Source organism: Ambystoma mexicanum, chromosome 3p, assembly GCF_040938575.1.
Source record: "Ambystoma mexicanum isolate Mex_15411 chromosome 3p, UKY_AmexF1_1, whole genome shotgun sequence".
Taxonomy (NCBI): Eukaryota; Metazoa; Chordata; class Amphibia; order Caudata; family Ambystomatidae; genus Ambystoma; species Ambystoma mexicanum.
This window is the reverse complement of record NC_090925.1, coordinates 392654693-392674383: the sequence shown is the minus strand read 5'-3', so window position 1 is coordinate 392674383 and position 19691 is coordinate 392654693.

Genomic DNA, 19691 nt, shown 5'->3' with positions numbered 1-19691 from the left:
CAAAAAATGGGTTATCAAACCAGTATATGAGAAAATGCAATTCAATTTTGTGAAAGATCTTATTGTTAATGTCGTTGAGATGCATACTCATGGAATCGCGCACAAATGTGTTCAGAGCACACATACATTGCCACAAAACATTGCCAGCGTGCCATGTCCACCCAAAGCAGAGCTTGTTAAATTGTTCAAATCCCGGTTGAAATGATTACTGTCTGTTTTTATTTTTGCAAAAAATGTTTCTATAAACTGTACAAATAAAGTATGCAATTTGTCTTTTGAAATCTATCCTCTCAGTCCTTTTCTTAAAAATATATGACAATTATTACGATTGCTTTCACGTTTCACAGTTTAGTCGAGATACTGTGGGACCTTCATTTTTCGTGTTAATGACCAATGGGAAGTGTGTAAGAATATTTGGGTTTTGGCAGTTACCTTGCAATAAAGTTCCACAAAAAGATGAATATCTGCTCGTCCTACAAAAGGGATTAGACCTAGGCCACAAAACATTCTAGGCACGCAAGAAGTACTGACTTGATAAAATGCCATGTGGTAGGAGGCCATGAGATACGCAGAGGTGGGCCTATCACTAGACACATTTTGACTCATTTTATGTGTTACATCGACTATAATTTCGGAATAAGGGGCATTCTGTCGGCATTTTTTCCCCTGCAGCTCAGCAGCGCCACGAAAAACAAGCAGTGACAGCCCCCAATTCCCTGTGCCCGTGATTCAAAATTAATGTTTACACGGGATGTTGCAAAGTAAGAATGCATGTTCATTTTGAGTGAAGTTCACCAGCTTTTAATTTTTGCTTGGGAGCTGGGAGTTTCACGCGTCCCGCGCACAGTATAAGGTTCTATTGTTTTTTGACCTGGAGAGGCAGGGACCATTCCGAAAGGGATTGAATTGAAGGGGGTGGGGGGTGTAATAACGTATGATATGATAAGGTTGCCCGTTCCGAAACTGCACCTAGTTACATATAAGTTCAGTTTATGAGAAATCGTTGACACGAACTGAGGAGTCTGCATTATGGTCTGCATTACGCCAAGAGAGTGTAAATGCCAAATATAATGTAAGTTTCTCTTTAGACGATTTCATACCAGAACTAGTCGAAATACGAATAGCTGATCATTATTGCTGGGTGACATTGTACTTGTTCGTTCTGTTTGGCATATTGCAATGAAGTGCTAGTACAACCTTTGTGTGCTGGGCTATCTACCGGCCACATGGGCAGGCCAGCATTGAGACGCATGTAGACCACCGCTCGTTTCTCCCTGGCTCTATGCTAATAAATCATTACACCTCGAATTCTTGCCCCAGTTTACGCATTACGTTTAGAGCTCAACATTCTCGATCGCACTATCCTCGGAAGCAAATAGCAGAGTACTTTGATATTCCACGTTGTATTCTCTCGGTTCACATTTTGTCACCTCTGCGCTAATAAAGAAAATTATTAATTGTAATAAAGATTGGCTACTGAGACACATTTTGATTTTTATCTTTTGCAAACAGGTACATCGTGCCGTTCTGCGATTGTCATCTATTCCAGACCCCGACCGATGGCTTCTTCAACTGCCAGCTGCAGCTACATGTCAATCACTGGATCACTTAACTGTCTTTTGGGACGACAGACAAGGTCCAATATGTCCGTACGCGGTACCGGCGATTAGGAGCAACATAACAACCTTTACGGTGGTCTAGTGCCAAGTTGTTGCACCAGCCTTGCAATTCACCGAGCGACCAAAGTGCTCTGTGAATTTAGGCAAAACGAACACTCTGTGTACCTAGAAGGAACAGTGCGTGACTCACGATAAACATTTGCAGATTTATGGAACGAGAGCAAAGAAAAAAGTTCAATTTTCATTGATTATGTCAGACGCGAATGTTATCGAAACATTTAATGTGAAATAAATGTACTTTACCAATTGTACAGTCTTGCTGTTTCCTTTAAAGTACAGTTTCATATTCCTAATTGTGACGCGCTGTGCTGTGAGACGATGTGTGTTGTTTTCCGGGTTGCGCATCTAGTCGCGTAGGTGACGACTGGGCACGATTGGCTATGCTGCCCAGCAACGTCACAGAGAGAGGCGGAGAATATAAATGATTTGGTGATGTCAGGCTCAGGGGCGGGGGATACGATTTAGTGCCGCAAACGCAGTTCACCCAGGGCGATGCGGCAAGTGATAAGATTATCACAAGATGGCTGCGCCCTGCTGCCTGATTTTGCTTGTGTTCATGAGATGAAAACTCGGGTAAGGTGTATAGGAAATGTTTGTAAAATTGATCGAATGATGGTTCAAAGCACATGGCCCGACCATAGGGACAATAATATTTCTGACCGAACCTTTCCTTTAAACAAGGGTCTCAAAATACTCCTTTTCAAACACCTCAGTGCAAAACACACTTCTCCCACTCCCTCAATAGTGTCCAGGGCGTTTGCAAGAATGTATGCAGCCTCAAATTGCCATTTTGCTGCATCCCTTGCAGTGCGGCTGGATTTGATTTTTCCGGGGCCAAGATGTCACCCCTGCTGTGGCTCCATAGGCCCCGCTCCAATCTTGCCTTATCGTGGCCAGCCCTGTGTGCAGGGGCATCTTTGTAAATCTGCCATTGATCAAAGCACTGTATTAGCACCGAAATATACTGATTGTCTAAAGATTGAGACTGGTGTTTGCAACATGGGAGACACCACAGAAGCAAGTTGCCTTGTCTAAGCTCACACATTTAAAGGAAGTGTAGAGTTTGAATCTTCACATCATGGACCTTTAGAGAGAACCCATGTTGCTCCTGCAGTGGCTCACATTCGGTTACATGTCTTTATAACGACAAGAAAAATAGTGACACATTTTTTCAGTGACAAAACATTTCGATTTTTTTTTTATTTTATTTTAGGGGTCCCCCAAACCCTTTGTTTTCCTTGCTTTTTGAACCCTCCCAAAACCACCCCCACCCTTTTCAATCCCTTACCCCACCGCCCACATATTATCTTATTAAAAATTCGACATTTCTGACGTTATTTATGTTTCACTGAAAACGTTTGTAGCTATTTTGATTTCGTTATAAACGCTGTATACCCTTAAATCCATAATGCATTTAGATACATGTGAACGCCTAAAGATGGTGTGATTTACTACAGGCAAGAGAGACACAGCGGCTTTTGAGGTAAACTGTTTCTCACAAAGAGCTCGTCTTGCTCTATTCCATCTCAATGCCCACTTCCTGAGAGGAAGGAGTTATGCCAAACTTCTATCAAAGAGTTGTTTTTTGCCTTCCTCAGAAAACATTACAATTTCATTGCCCTTTTTTCAGGCAAAGCCGTATCTCTACAAGTTACAACAGCGAGGTTGGGAGGCAGGGCGTAGAGGAGACAAGCTCGGCGGACCGTGCAACCACCCTGCCTCTGCTACCACACACCTCATACGCACAGACCTGTTCCAAGGCAGGTGACTTGCTAGACAATAGAAGCTGGATGTGCAGCTTGTGGACCACACAAAGTGTGCACCTGCAATTCTGTGATTAATAGGAGAGGGAGCCAAGGGCCTAGCATGTTAACTGCTAGAAGGAATCTCAGCTCGTGTTCAAACAGCACTCGTGGGATTAACATGCAACACTAAGCACACTATTGAAAACACGCTGGCGATCAGGCAAAGGACTGGAACTGTTGTCAAATTGCCAATCTTCCCACGAGTGTGGCCGACGCTACAGACACATTGGCAACCAAGCTTAGGTCTGATCTTCGAGGATCAGGACTCCTGGCCCAGCCGTGGGACCAAGGCCACTCACCTGCCCATGTAGAGTGCACAGAGGCCTTCCCACTTGTTGCATGTGAACCCCTCCTGGGAGCATGGTAGCTCCCAGGATGTTGTAATGGGTCACGTGGCAGTAGCCACGCGACCAACACAATAAAAGAGGCGAGCCGCTTCCGGCTCGCCAGTCACTCCCATCCTGGCTCCAGCGTCGTTCCTGTTCTGCACCAGGCTGGTGCTGCGCTGTGTGTGCTGGGCCTACGGACGGGGCCCAGCTTAAGGACGGTGCCCCTGCCGGGCAACGCCGTCCGGACGGTGCCCCTGCCGGGCAACGCCGTCCCTGTGGGTCCCCCAACCATGTGAGGCGGGTTGGGGGGTGACCCCGGCCTGGGTGCCCCCAGAGCCGGGGCCGCGGTGGCCAGGTGGACCTGGCCACGTGTGTGGAGCTCCGGTGACCCGGAGCAGGTGGGATGAGCCCCCACCCCTGAGTACGCGGCATGGGCGCCGCCAAGTGTCTATGTTGTCGGGTGCCACCCGACCCGAGTACGGGGCTGCCCGGTGATCCGGAGCAGCCCCCAACACCACTCTACTCTGCTTGCTGGATCTTTTGGCAACCTTCAGCGCATGAGCACCGTTCCCGTTTGGGCCAATCCCTTTAGAGGACCACCCTCAGCACTTGCAGCCTGGAGAGATCTCTTCCTCCAAGTCTCCTCTTTCATACATGGTTAGTCAAGGAACCCCAGTGCCCCCCTCTTTTTTGCTATCTATCTTTGCCCTATCAATGCGTAGCTCACACATTGCACCTATACAGACGATACCATCTTCTTTGTCCCACAAAGCTTGCCAATCTTGAGCAGAGACTTAATGCAGTGGAAACATGGATGGGCACAGGCAGGTAGAGAAAAGGGCGACACACAGAAGAATCAAAAACAGAAACCTCTAATAGTGATTTCTGTGTCTTTCACAGAAAACCATATGTGCTGAATCATCTTTTCTCACACTCATCTATTTTTGTTCACACTCAACCAAAAAATAACTTGAGGATGTACAATAATAGAAAGAGAAAATCCTAACTTTTTATTGGAGATCTCTTTGAGTTAACCAGACACACTTCACGGAGGGCAAATAAATTGTCCTCATGACACACAGTCCCACGTGAACTGCCTAACTAATCAAAGTACGCAGTCTGGGAACAACCAATCCCAACTGCAATTTTTAATTGCGCTTTTAGCTACATAGCGATATGCCATTGCTCTAATCACTCAAATTGATTGTAGAAAGAGGGCGAGTTTCCTCTTACCTATCTCTTTTAGATAGGCGGTGCCACAGCGCTACCTGAGGCTGTCTCACACCACGAAGGGAAAGGGTGTTCTTCTCATCAGTGTGAGTTCTAGGGCTACACAATAACAGTATATAGAGCAACCAGCTCAAAAGAAGACTTCACTGTCCTGTGTTTTGTGTGATACCACAGGCAGGTAGAACAGAATTAGGGTTAAGGTTAGGGTTCCCCAGACCGGGAAAGGTCAACATCCCTGTCTGGGCCTGTCCGGGGACTACACTTGAAGATCCAGCAGTGGTCTGTGCGCCTCTCCACAGCTCCACCACCACGTGACCTGAATCACCCTGAGCCATGGTGGATCGAGGGGCTCACTTCATCTGAGCACCAGCTCCTCTTCCAAGATGGTAGACGCAACGTCTGCAATGATGAAAGGGCTTCTTCAGCCCTACTTCCCACCTGCAAGGCCTCTGATAGGTGGTTTAACGAATATGACCTGCTATTGTTGGGGAGCCGGCATGCGAAGCTGGCCCCTGTGGAAGGACCTCGGAAAGGTCAACATCCCTGTCTGGGCCTGTCCTGACCTGGAGGGGCCCTGCCATTTCCAGAAGTGGGCCTGAATAGCCAAGGAATCATGCCAAGGCGGCTGCTCTTCTTGGCAGGTTAGACATACCACTGTTTTCCATCTCCTTCCTTTTTACCGTTACACCCTCTTAGTTCTACCCTATGTCTCCGTCGCCCTCTCTCGATGGCTGTGTTTTACTGCCAATAGCTTGCGGCCACATCTGCATCCTGGCACACACCGTGCACTGTGCCTCATTGCCTGTCTCACTGACCGAGGCAGATGTGCTCCGACCTTTGTGACTTCTGGCACCCTCACTCCATCTGATACGGCTATCTCAGGCCTCCGTCTGAAGGGCAAGACCTTACCGACATGCGCCGGCCCAACTTCACCACTACGCTGTCCCCGCAGGTCACTGTATTCCATCTGCCTTCCCCATTATGGGGTACCAACCGTCAGTGCCTGACATCTGACTGGCCTGTACTTTCAAAGCTCACACTCGCGATCCCACTACAGACCTTGCATACCGGCCTGCAACTACTTTTTGACTTTATATTATGCCTAGTGCTGCCTCTGCATCCTACCCACTGTAACTACCGATTGACTTCTGCACTCAGCCCTTTGCTGCATGCATTTCTTACCTGCCTGTAACCACTGAGTTTGACTCTGCTTTCAGCCTTGTGCTGCCTATGTTTTTCTACCAAACTGCAACTCCTACCTACTTGTCCTTTTGCCTGTCTATACCTACTGTATCTACATACTTGATGTTTCTGTCCTTCATGAGTTGAGGCACTCGAATGTTGCATGTTTACCTACTTATGCTAACATATTTGATGTAGCCCCCTGCGCTATGAGGTTAGCCATTCCCAAAGTGTGCTCCCACTAGAATGTTGCATTTTACCTACTGATGCCTGCATATTTGTCCCAAAGTGTGCACCCACTAGAATGTTGCATTTTACCTATTGATGCCTGCATATTTGATGTAGCCCACTGCACTATGAGGTGATGTTTTCCCAAATTGTGCACCCACTGCGATGTTGCATTTTACCTACTGATGCCTGCATATTTGATGAAGCCCTCTGCACAATGAGGTGAGGCTTTCACAAATTCTCCACCCATTACAATGTTGCACTTTACCTACGCATGCCTGCATATTTGATGTAGCCCACTGCACTATGAGGTGAGGCTTTCCCAAATTGTGCACCCGCCACAATGTTGCATTTTGCCTACTTATGCCTGCATATTTGATGTAGCCCCCTGCACAATGAGGTGAGGCTTTCACAAATTCTCCACCCATTACAATGTTGCACTTTACCTACGTATGCCTGCATATTTGATGTAGCCCCCTGCACAATGAGGTGAGGCTTTCACCAAATTCTCCACCCATTACAATGTTGCACTTTACCTACTTATGCCTGCATATTTGATGTAGCCCCCTGCACTATGAGGTGAGGCTTTCCCAAATTGTGCTCCCACTCCAATATCTTCTTTTTCTGCCAGCGTCGTGCTGCGTTGTACCTGTTCACTTGCGCTTATTGTAGCCTCCTCTCCCTGCCCCTTTACGTGTTGTTACTGCGTGTGCACGATCCGACTGACTCAAATCCTAGGACAACCATTTTTGTTCTGTTTCCCAATTTGTGCACCTATGCCAATTTTGTCCTGTCTGTTGTCAGCCTTATGCTGTTATGTACCTGTTCACCTGAAACTGTGTAACCTTCTCCCCTTCTCCTGTGCTTTTTGATATGGCACTGGCATGAACCGAATGACTCAAGGCCTAGTAGGACCGTTTCTGTTTTGTCCATGTTCCCACTCACCCCCCCCCCACCCTTATCTTGATGTGCCTTGAAACACTATTTTGCTGTATAGGCGCATTATAAATACCAAATAAATAAATAGGAGCTACATCTGTTACGTTGATCAAAATCCCTCCTGGTATCCTTTTTCACCTCCTCCACTCAAATCTATTTGTTGATCAAACCCCTTTCGTATGTCAGTTAGCGATCTAGATTCAAATCAAATCCTGTCAGTGGTTAAGGCCCTTATTTTCGACCTCTCCTGAAAAAAATCTATTCTTCTGTTTTTTCCTTTAAACATATCCCCATTTATTCTAAGCCCATGACCCTGCCAATTTTTTTAATGCTGGTGACGCAAGTCAGGCTTTTTTTTCCCATTGCAAACAGTATGCAATCGGCCTCAAACTATGTTACAATCTGATACTAAATCTAAGACTGCAACAGGAACTCCTAAATTCTGCCCTTGAGCCCTAAATCCTGCCATCTATGACCTTTTCAACAAAGTTCAAGAACCAGACGTCTATGGAAACTGCAGTTCGGACTATCTGATCATTTCTTGGAATTGTGATCTTCTTGCTGTGGGTGTGAATTTTGCAGTTGTCCCCTGCATCCCAGAACCACTGTCACCAATACCCGACTCCTGCCACTCTTTGATGTCCCATTTGGATCTTTTGGCTCCGCTCCCTCTCTTGTCCTGCTGTCCCCACCCTGACTACTCTACCTTTTTTTGCCAGCTTTGGCTCTGCTCTTCTAGGCCATTCTGGGAATGCCCATTGTGCCGACTAAGGCAGGGGAGCTCTGTGTCTCTCACTGTTGCCACTTGTTTGGCACTTCTGAGGTTCCCTTTATGGAGAATGCCCACATGACTTCCAGTTGTGTCGCACTGTGCTGCTGTCAGCCATGCGGTCCCACCTGCACGAGAGACATACTTGGAATGTTGGTAAAAAGTGTACGATGAGGTTGGTGGTCGGTTTTTCTACCACCACCAGTCATCAAGTCTCTACCTCTCTCTTTCTCCTTCCACAGATGTTCAATAAACTTGATTTGACCTTCGACTTCTTTGTCTTTTCGTCACACAGAAAGCTGGTGACGATGGACGTGATGTCCACACAGAAAGCTGGTGACGAGGTACATGATGTCCACATGTCGCAGTCAGGCCATCTCAAGCTTTGCTGTTCCTTACTCGCTCTGAGCCAATGTTCCTCTCAGAGCCTCATCTGCAACATTGTTTGTTCCAACATTGGCGCTGCACTCCACCCTCTGTGAGGGTGTTTATCCTGTCGCACCCAGGCTACCTCACGGACCACCTACCCTTCATCACTGGAGGACCGCCCTCACAGAACAATGATCTGATCAGAGTCCCATTGGAGTCCTCTTCCTCGCCATATGCTGACTCTAGGTGTAGACTGTGTGTTGCATGACCAATCCTGCTTCCACCTAATAGTGGTGTGGCTTCCTCTAACCGCTGCTGTAAAGAGTGATTTTCATGAGAGAGGAGGAGTGTCACTGTCTTTTATATTGCCTGTCGTTATCCAACATGTTGCTCTGTTACAAAAGAGACCAGTTCAAGAGAACTAGAATATTGGCATTTCATCCACGCTCTTGAGTGGTATGGTTTCACTGTTTCCTCCTGGATCTCAAGTGGGAAGCCGCCTGCAATCAGCCTTATTGCACACCACTTCCATTCTGCTGCATGCAGCAGGCCTTTGTGATCTCTGGCATATCCTCAATTAACCAGTACAACTGCACTCTGGCTCACAGTCTGCTGCCTGCCATTTTTTAAAGCATACTGCATGGATTCTTCTGTTTTTTCCTTTAAACATATCCCCATTTATTCTAAGCCCATGACCTTGTGATTGTGGGCCTTTAAACTGCAGCAAACTTCCTGGGAGTTTAAAGCCTCCCCTTTTGGACTTGCTCTAATCATACCACTTATTACGTGTGTTGTTCTGTGCTAAGGTCTCAGAGGAACTTCTCAACTATGACACATGAAGAGGTTTCTGAAGAGAGGTCGCACAGAGGTTTGTGTTTGGCACTCATGCCCCTCTGCCATTTTAGGTGACGCCTGGAGCCCCAAGTATGAGGTGGGAACTTTGGTGGGAGATTTTGGAAGCATGCCTGGATGTACAGAATGGTGAGGAATGTCATGCCACCAAGAAGATATTCATTCTGAAAACCACAACAGGTTCCGAAGCTGTCAGGGTGAAGAAGCACTTGCCTGCAAGGCCAAGGTGAGAAGGAAAAGATCTCTAATCAATATATCGCCGAAGACTGGAGTACATAGTTATTAAAAAGTCAATGAGGTCATGGAGCATTTCAATTTATACTCACGGAAGCATATGGCAGAAGAGGTAAAGGAGTATTGTGCAAATGTTTTGAGGGTGTTAGCTGTAAAATTCGACTTTGAAGAAATCACTCGAGCTCAAGAACTGCAAGACCAAATTGTCATGAACACTTACAACAAAAAAATAAAAGCAAGATTATGGACTTGAGCAATGCCAGATTTAAAGACCTCTGTGAAATTCGCCAGGGTCGCAGAGGCCCCAGAGGTGAATATTAGAGCACTTGAAGTGGGGAAAGAAACATATTGGGCCTCATTATAAGTTTGCCGATCCAGTAACTACAGAACCGGTAAGCTTGCTGGTACCATAGATACCGGACCAGCAAACTACGAGTTCTGCTCGTGAGTGCCTTTTTGCCCGCCAGGTCTTTCCTGGCGGGTGAACCGGCACCCGCAAGCAGACCATGTTGGATGCACCAGCACCATTCAAGAATGGGCCCCTAGGGGACCCTGACATCTATGGAAACAAGACGGGTCACCACACACAATAGAGACGCCAGACACGAGGTTGTATTCCCAAAGCTAGGGTTTTATTGCAAAGCAAAAGTCTCAGTTGGCCAACTCGGTCTCACGCCCCGCGACGTGTATCTCTAGACCTCGAGGGACACAAGAGAGTGAATTACATACATCAGTTACATATATACAAAATGCCTATCAAACAATCAGCTATGACATGGTTAACACCCCTCTTTATTCGGTTTCTTTGAACTTGGTGTGATGATGGACATCTCCGACCACTATGACACCTTCAAACATCTATTCTAGTAACAATTTGCATTTTGTGAATGCGTAGGCATCTTTCGGTTATTGAATAGAACACAGCGCTTCTGTTCTTGGAAGCGAACTACATACGGGGGGGGGGAGTTGCATTCCGGACCTTGCTATCTATCAGGTGCTATTCACGTCCTGGGAGCCGGCATGCTCTTAGCAGGCTCAGCGAAGGGGGGCTGTTAGAAAAGCATAATTCAAGCCTTTAGCAGTATTATTCTAACATATTCTACCATATAACGAGACTGGCTGGCAGCTGTGAAATGATTAAATGCCCTGCAGCTCTGCTTCAAAGCTACATTAAGGAGGGAGCCGGGCATTCTTCCTGGCGCTGCCTACGTTTGTGTTTCAGCAAACTCTTGTTATCCTCTCGGCCCTGCGGCCTTGTCCTTTTCACATACAGACAACAATGTTCCACAGTTGAGCAGTGTAAGCGGAAAATGTACTGCGAAGCAATAGGAACAGAAAGCAATGAGCAATGGTTAGAACACAAAATGGTGATTCTTGTTACATCAAAATGGCCGTTCATTGGCAAACTCGAAAACCTATATTCTGTCGTATCGTGCATGAGACGGTTGGTCCACGGCCACCAAAATGCGTTTGCGGTCTCCAATTAGAGGTATCCGTATTTCTATACTGACAAACCCTCCTTTGGCTGTATGCCAAACGTCTCATCTATTTATTGAAACCTCCTCTAGTGATGATAAATCTGAAGTACTTATGTTTGAGTCTCGCATGCTATCGTGGACATCATTGTCTTCATCAATATCTACTGCCATCAACTCTTTCACTACTCTCATCTCATTTGGGTCTGGGCTAGTTCGATCATAAGGCTGTTTTTTCTTTGTTATCATATGCATGCATCCTTCCGTACATCCCTCAGTTACCTCTGCACAAACTATGGGTAAACAATGTATACAACAACAACACGTTAGGAATATTCCGAACACCACAACTAATATTGAGATCAACTTGCATCCCCAAGATCGTAGTATTCCCCAAAACCAAGATCCTATTCCCCAGCTCCCTTCTCCCATGGGGAGTTCAGAGCTTAGAACGTGCATTTTCTTTATTGCTTCAAAGATTGTGGGGGAATAGTCATCGACATAAACGCAACATGCTGATCCCACTATTTTGCAAATTCCCCCACGATCAACCAGGATTACATCGAGAGCCATTCTATTTTGCAGCGTCATTAACCTGATTCCTTTTTCTTCCAACGTCATGTTAAATAATATATCTGTTGTTGTGTTTATTGTATTCTTTAGGAGTCTGGACAGTTGCCTTATATTATAGGAGTTCACTATCTGTCCTAAGAATGGAATGAATGATTTCGCTACATCAGTTGCTATTAAAACACCTTTGTCAGTCCTCTTGACTCTAGTTCTGGATAATCTGGCCATGGCTGCTGTTTCTAAGAGGAATACTCCTGGGAACAGTAGCCCTAGGTAACATGTACCTCCCCAGTTTCTGGGCAACCAAGGGTATGCTTTCTCTCCACATATAAAATAAACTGGATCACCTACTTATACTGGTTCTATTTCCCATTTTAGTACCACTGTATTCATACAACCAGTATATGTTCCGACTGAAAAAGAGCCTTTCTTTTTTAGACAAAAAGGACAGTTCTTGGGCTATAATTCACCGTGTAAGATGGGGGAATTGCATCCTTGTTCCCTTCTGTTCTTACACGAAACGTCATTACAGATGTTTTTTCTGGCGGGGACAATCTATCTCATCTATTTTGTCGTGTTATCTTCTGTGTACTTTTCCTCGTGGGCTCTGGGGCTATTACTTGTGCTTTATGGAAAATGGAACAACCCACAGGCTTCATTATTATCTCCTCAAACTCATTCATGTTGGTTCTGTCTAATTGACCCGTATTACTCTTATTCCACTTCCCATAGAACATTGCACCTAAAGATGCACTACATGCAGAACTTAATGGTAATGGCTGCACATACCACCCTATTCCTTTCCCGGCATGCTGTGGTAAATGGGCACATACCCAGCAGTTTGTTTTCTTTAGGATTGCATGTGTCATGTTCATTATCAGAAGTAAGGTGTTATTTCTAAAACCTTCCCTGTGTTTTTCTTCCATTGGGGGTAGGGTACAAGTGATCACCTGAACCGGGCTTTCAGTAGTGGATATATTAATTATTGGTAAAAACATTTCTAATGGGTGTATTGTTTCTACCCACCATAATATTAGGGCTGTCGATATTGTTGCTACCATGCTCATAAAGCACATTATTATCGTTAGTGTCAGCATACAATTTGTTTTACCATGCGTTTTTCTTAAACTTATAGTCTTTATAACTGACTCATTCTCAGAGGTTGTAGTGCAGGAGGAGGCTGGAACCGGTCCCGGCATGTTTCTCGTCGTACTTCTTCTTCCTTATCACAGTTCGTTGTGGATATTTCTCTTCGTCGCACTTGTTCTGATGTCTATAAGATCAATTCAATTTTGCCTGTCTCACAATTCAGGTTTGCCTGTCCTTTTTAGCCTGGATTCGATTATTCGTTTTTAGGCGAGATCACTTGTCCCTTCTTATACTGCTCAGAGGACCTTTGATCAGTTATCGCCTCAGTATCATGTGCGCCCAGCTTGTCCGCTCTGGTTCAGGACACATGTACTGTTAATCAATTATCTCACTTGCCATAGTACCATGTGCGCCCAGCTTGTCCGTTCTGGTTCAGGACACATGTACTTTTTATGATCGCACCGAGGAGCCGCGAGTCTTGAATTGTCCGACTTGCACAATTCTCACGCTTCTCTCCTCTACACCCCTGTTTCCTTCTCCGTCCATGAGCTGAACCAGAGGTTGACATAAACACCAAAAAGACTGCGGATCACTTTGTCTTCCGAGGCCGCAGGTTGTATCGCCTTGCTCCTGGTATCATATGATCCGTGAACAGTGCCGGTGCACTTTCAGAGTCAGGCTTGAAGTCAGCCTGTGGCGCTACTGCAGGTGCTGGTGTGCGCCGCACCAATGATGCAAATCCTTTTTTTGGCGTGCTGGCAAGTGCTCGTGGGCGCCAAAGGGGTACACAATTTGGTTTTGCTGGTATCTGCAAGGCAGATTTCACGTCGGTCAGCAGTGATGTCGATTCTGCTGGGCAAAGTTGGGGCACTCTTTGCCCTTCCCCCTTTTTGGCAATCGTCTCAGGCTTTGTTTCGAGTTTCACTTCACGTTTTGGCAGATCAGGTGGCTGCTCACTGGCAACAGTTTCTTTCGTTTCTGGGACCGCTGTCTCTTTCCGGTCAGCAGTGTCAGGCAAGACTTTCAGTGCAGTTGGAATCTTTTTTGGCATGGGTGGCATGGATCCACGACTTCCTTCCATCCACCCGTATTGCCGTCTGCGTCGCCAAAAGTACTTGATGGGGCCCGCGCCACCTGGGTGCTAATGATGACTTTCTTTCAAAGTTTTTTAGCAGCACCCAGTCTCCTGGCTCCAGCGCGTGCCGCGGACCGGTATACAGTACGGGTAATGCCTCCTGCACCTGCTGATGAATCAAACGCAATTTCTGCATTAAAAGGCCACAATAAGTACTAAGCACAGGATGTTCTATCTCACTGAGTCGTTTTGGCTGAGGTGTGCACCAAAATATTTGCCGGCCTCCCCATGACGATCTCGTATGGGGAGAGCCCAGTTTTAGCCTGTACAGACATACGCATGCATAATAGTGCTATTGGTAATGCATCCACCCAACTCAACTTGCATCCCGCACAAATCTTGCTAATCTTTGATTTAAGAATCCCGTTGTGCCTCTCCACCAGACCGGCAGAACTCGGATGCCTTGAACTATGGAATCTCTTATCAATCTGAAGACCTGCACATATCTGTAACCCCACTGCACCCACAAAATGTGGTCCATTATCGGACCATAGGACACGGAGCAAGCCAAATCTGGAAAAATACTCCTTCAACATTACTTTTGCCTTAGTCATTGCTGTGCAATCTTTTAAAGGATATGCCTCCACCCACTTACTGAATGCACAGATTACCACCAAGACGTATTTTAAGTTTTGGCACCTCTCCATCTCTATGAAATCAAAATGAACTACCTCAAACGGCATGGAGGGCGGGCCAAAACTGCCTGTTGGTGTCACTGTTCCCTTTCCTACATTGTGTTGTAAACAGGTGATACAGTTCTGCACCAACCTCTCTGCATTCTTTTTTATGTTTACATTCTGCCATACTGTAGAGAGGTGCTGTATCATTTTCTTAGCACAGATGTGCGTAGGGCTGTGGGCCATTGTGACCATTGCAGTCACATATGGATTTGGCAACATCCACTTTCTAGTTCCCTTGTCCACCCAACAACCCTCCAAATCCAACTCAGCAGATCCCTCTGCCCATCCCTGTATTTCATCGGCCGTAGCCTCAGGCTGCACTTCTTTGACAGTCGCAACTCCATCTTCTATCATACAGGGTACTTCCTCTGACTGAACCGTCATCATCTTGGTATTCAAATCAGTGGCAGTTTGTTTCGCAATCCTGTCTGCAAACGCGTTTCCCCTCTCCTATTTTGCATGTTACTTTTTTATGTGCCTCGCATTTCACTATTGCTAGGCGCTTTGGAAATGTGAGTGCAGACAGCAATCGTACAATCAAAGGGCCATGTTGAATTCTGGCACCATGTGATATCAGAAACCCTCTCTCAGCCCAGAGTCGACCAAAGTTATGAACCACTCCAAACGCGTACTGACTATCAGTATATATATTCACATTCAAATTTTCAGAAATCTCGCAGGCTCTGGTTACTGCTATTATTTCCGTGGCTTGTGCTGAATTATAGGGGATTATTTTACTTTCTACAACACTCTCTAGGGTAGTGATAGCGTATGCAGCAGTTGTCGTGCCATCTGGTCATTTAAAACATGAGCTGTCACAAAATAACTCTCCATCCGGCTCTTTCTGTGGAATATCACTTAAATCAACTCGCCCCTTGGTTTCTTCCTCAGTGACCATTAAGCAATCGTGGGGGGTGATTCATTCTTCCCAATTTCTTTTATGGTTAGTGGCATTAATTCTGCAGGATTCAAAGCGCTACACCTCATAATTTGGATATGGGGCACGAACAAGATAACCTCATATCTTGTCAATCTAGCAGAGGTGAGGTGTTGCGTCTGTGTCCTATTTAATACAACGTCTATGGCATGTGGCACCATCAAAATTAAAGTGTGCCCCAATACCATCCTTTCCGTTTGTTTCACTGACGCAGCAGCCGCCGCGACAGATCGCAAACATCGTGGTAGTGCACGCGCTAGAGGGTCCAGCGCAGAAGAAAAATAGCCGCACGGCCTATTTCTTCCACCTTGTTCATGTGTCAAAACCGCCAATGCACATCCTTCACTTTCACACACAAATAGTCTAAAAATGTTCTTATAGTTCGGCGTACCCAAAACTGGAGCCGAGCATAATGCAGTTTTCAATCCATCAAAGGCTCTCTGACATTCCTCATCCCACTGCAAAGGCATAACCGCATCTTTTCCAGTCAAATTCACTAATGGTTTTACAATCAACGCAAAATTACCAATCCATTGTCGGCAATATGAAGCCATGCCTATTATGGCTCTGGCTCCTTTTTGTGTCTTTGGAATAGGCATACAAGAAATACTTTCTATGCGTTCTGGCGTTAGTCTTCTCCCTCCTTTCGAAAGTAGGTAGCCCAAATAAGCTACCTCCTTTTGATTATACTGACATTTCTTCAAACTAACTTTATGGCCATGTGCTGCTAGGTGTGACAGTAGTAATACAGTGCTTTCTTTACAAATCTCCTCTGTGTCTGCAGCTAGCAATAAATCGTCTATGTATTGCAAAAGTACACAACCCACGGGTAATTCCAGCATGTCTAGCTGTTCTTTTAATGTTCTACTTTCCGTATAACCTTGCGGAATCCGCGTAAATGTAAATGATCGTCCTCCTAATGTGAACGCGAACAAATATCTACTGTCCTTGTCCACTGGAATACTAAAGAATGTGTTTTTCAAATCTATTACACTAAAATATTCTGCTGAAACAGGTATCATTGTCAATATTGTAGTGACGTCTGGCACTAGAGGAAATTGCGGATCTACTACCTTATTCAATGGGCGTAGATCAATTATGAAATGGTAGGCTACCTCATTACCTCCTTTTTTATAAACCGGAAGAATCGGGCTGTTACACGTACTGCCTGTGATTTCCTCTATTACCCCTAATTTCACCAAATCGGTAACAATACTCTTCAATCCTTTCTCACCTTCAACCGAAATGTTGTATTGGGGTATTCGCGGTAGGGTAGCACCTTATTTTCAAATAATCTTTACTGGCTCTATCTTTAAACATCCCACATCATTGTCATGCATTGCCCATATACAGGTTGGTACTTTACTTAGTTCCCCTGGTAACTCTTCAGACATGAATTCTGACACAGGGGCATCGTGTGGCCATATCGTTAGAAACACTCCGTCTGCTGTGCAATGTATAACAGAACCTAGTTTTTTCAACAAATTTAATCCCAACAAATTTTCTCCACAATTTTCTGTTAGAAGGAAAGGACAATGTTCGGTAAATGGTCCTATGGTAACTGGGACTGGTTTGGACACTGGGTTTATGACTGGTCTACCTGCGAACCCTACGGAAACATTCTTTTGCCCTGACAGTGGTATATCCGGAACCAAGTGGTGGTCTATTGAACACTTTTGTGCTTCTGTATCTACAAGAAAGCGGTGCTCCTCATTCCCGACTCTCATTTCTACGTAGGGTCCTCTCTGATTCACGGGAATAGACACTGGTTCCGACCCCTGTCCTGGGCTGTCCTATCGGGGAAATAACACATCGTCCGATGTGTAATCATTACTATTACTGTAATACGTGTTTGGCTGTGTATCGAAAATATTTCCACTCTTCCGTCTATTTCCCCCACTCTGATTTCCATATTGTTGATTTTGCTGTCCCTGACTCTGGTTTGGGGCATTTTGGTGTTGGCCGTGGTTTTCATTACCTCCGTTATTATGATGCTGCTGCATACTATTCCTATTTGGTCCATTCGCTCCTGGGTGTCCTCTATGCTGTCTCCTCTGACCAGACCCATTTCTATTCTGTAGATGCGGGCATTGCGCTTGCCAATGTCCTTCCTCTTTACAATATGCACACTGATTCAGCCCCACTGTTCCCCCATGCATATTCGAACTACTCCTTCCTTGTGCGTTCCCTCGCCCTCTATTATGTCCTACTACTTGCTGCATTAATACCTGTGTTCTAATTAGACATTCCTTCAAGTCTACCCCCACCTGTTTTAGCACCGATAATTCGTTCACCATCTCCTTCTGCCCCGGCGATGGTAACTGCTGCCATTTATTATGCGACCCCTTTTTTTTCTTCCCAGGTCTCCCGACTTCCCTACTCCTGTACCCAGGTGTAGTAAACATTTCGGCATAGTCATTATCTAATTCATCTTTAAGCTCAAAAAGTCTATACACATGTTTTCTCACTTCTTCATCCCTCTCCCTACAGCGTGCTAATGCATCCAAATCTAACAATCGCTGCGGTGGTAATTTCCCAATTAGCTGTTTCCATCTCTCCACCAAATATTCACCCATGCATTCCAACACTACCTGTCTTTCGTTTCTTCTACGAAAGTCATATATCGAAGCCAATGTTGCCGTCCCATCATTCCCGTCTATATACATCCCTGCCTGTTGCTGCAATTCCACCTTCCTTTCCTTGCTGATTGCGCTGCGGGTTACTCTCGTGCACTCCCGTTGGTCAGTCCCGCCTCTTGCCCCCTGGTTTCAACTTCAACCCCGGGAGGAACGGACGTACCGAGTCTGTGTCTAAGGCGGGAGGTGCGGATGGGACGATGGGAACAGCGAGTGTCTGTTGTGGGCCTGGTTGGCTAGTAGGAAGTGTTACGTGTGCGGTCTGTGGCTGTGGGAGGGCTTGAGCTACCGGAGGGGGAGCTTGGGCTACGGGTGGGGTCTGGGCAATAGCTACTGGCGTATCTGGTCTTACTTCTGATCTTGGGCCTTGTTTCGTATGGGTCAATATATTTTCTATCAATTCATCTGTCATGTGTAATTCTCGTTGTGGGTATATCTTTTCTATATTCAACTGGTCACGCCTGCCAGCCCTTCTTAGACTCTCAGTCCACTCCTCCTCTTCTTTTTCTTCCGCTACCTCACCTTTTGATTTATGCCTGCGTGCATGCTTTGCTCTGCTTTTAAATCGGAGCATTGCTTCCTTTCTCCAGTCTTTAATAGTTTCAAATGCTGCAGGACGCGCTTTCTTTCTTATCAACACCCTTTCCAAGTTATCTATCCTCGCCATCTCAAAACTACCATTAATCGGCCACTGATGGTCTTGTTGCTTTCTGGTTTGCCTATGCCAAGTCTCACAAAATATTATCGCACCCAATCCATACTTCACATACATCTCATACGCCGGCGTTCCCCCAGGTGGTACAATTTGGCCATTTTCCAAAGATTGTCTACCACAGCGGTAAAAACACGCTAAGGTGGACAATACCCCAGGCATGTTTCAACCTTCCCCCTGGTTAATCAACCTTACCTAGGGTGTTTGATTTTGCAAAGTCAACTCTCAACCAATATCAGGATACTTTGAATCGGGGAATGACTCACCTGATAAATCGGGTTGTCTGTATACTGACGCACCAAAGGACGTTGTGTCTGCGTTTCTTGGCTTGCCCCTCGTTTCGGGACCATCACCTCCTTGTTCTCTAGGCAGGCACGTCGATCAAGGATCAGATGTGTGCAGATCTGCAAAGGAGTCTCTCATCACTTTTACAGGGCGCCCCGAACACCTCTTGATCCCGGCTCGATCGTCCCGTCCTCGGCGTTCTCTGCCTTTCTCAATTACAACGTCACATGAAGGAACAAGTGGGGGAGGGTCCCTATTCGGGCACCATCTTGAAAGGGGCCCCTAGGGGACCCTGACGTCTATGAAAACAAGGCGGGTCACCGCACACGATAGAGACGCCAGACACGAGGTTGTATTCCCAAAGCTAGGGTTTTATTGCAAAGCAAAAGTCTCAGTTGGCCAACTCGGTCTCACGCCCCACGACGTGTATCCCTAGACCTCGAGGGACGCAAGAGAGTGAATTACATACATCAGTTACATATATACAAAATGCATATCAAACAATCAGCTATGACATGGTTAACACCCCTCTTTATTGGGTTTCTTTGAACTTGGT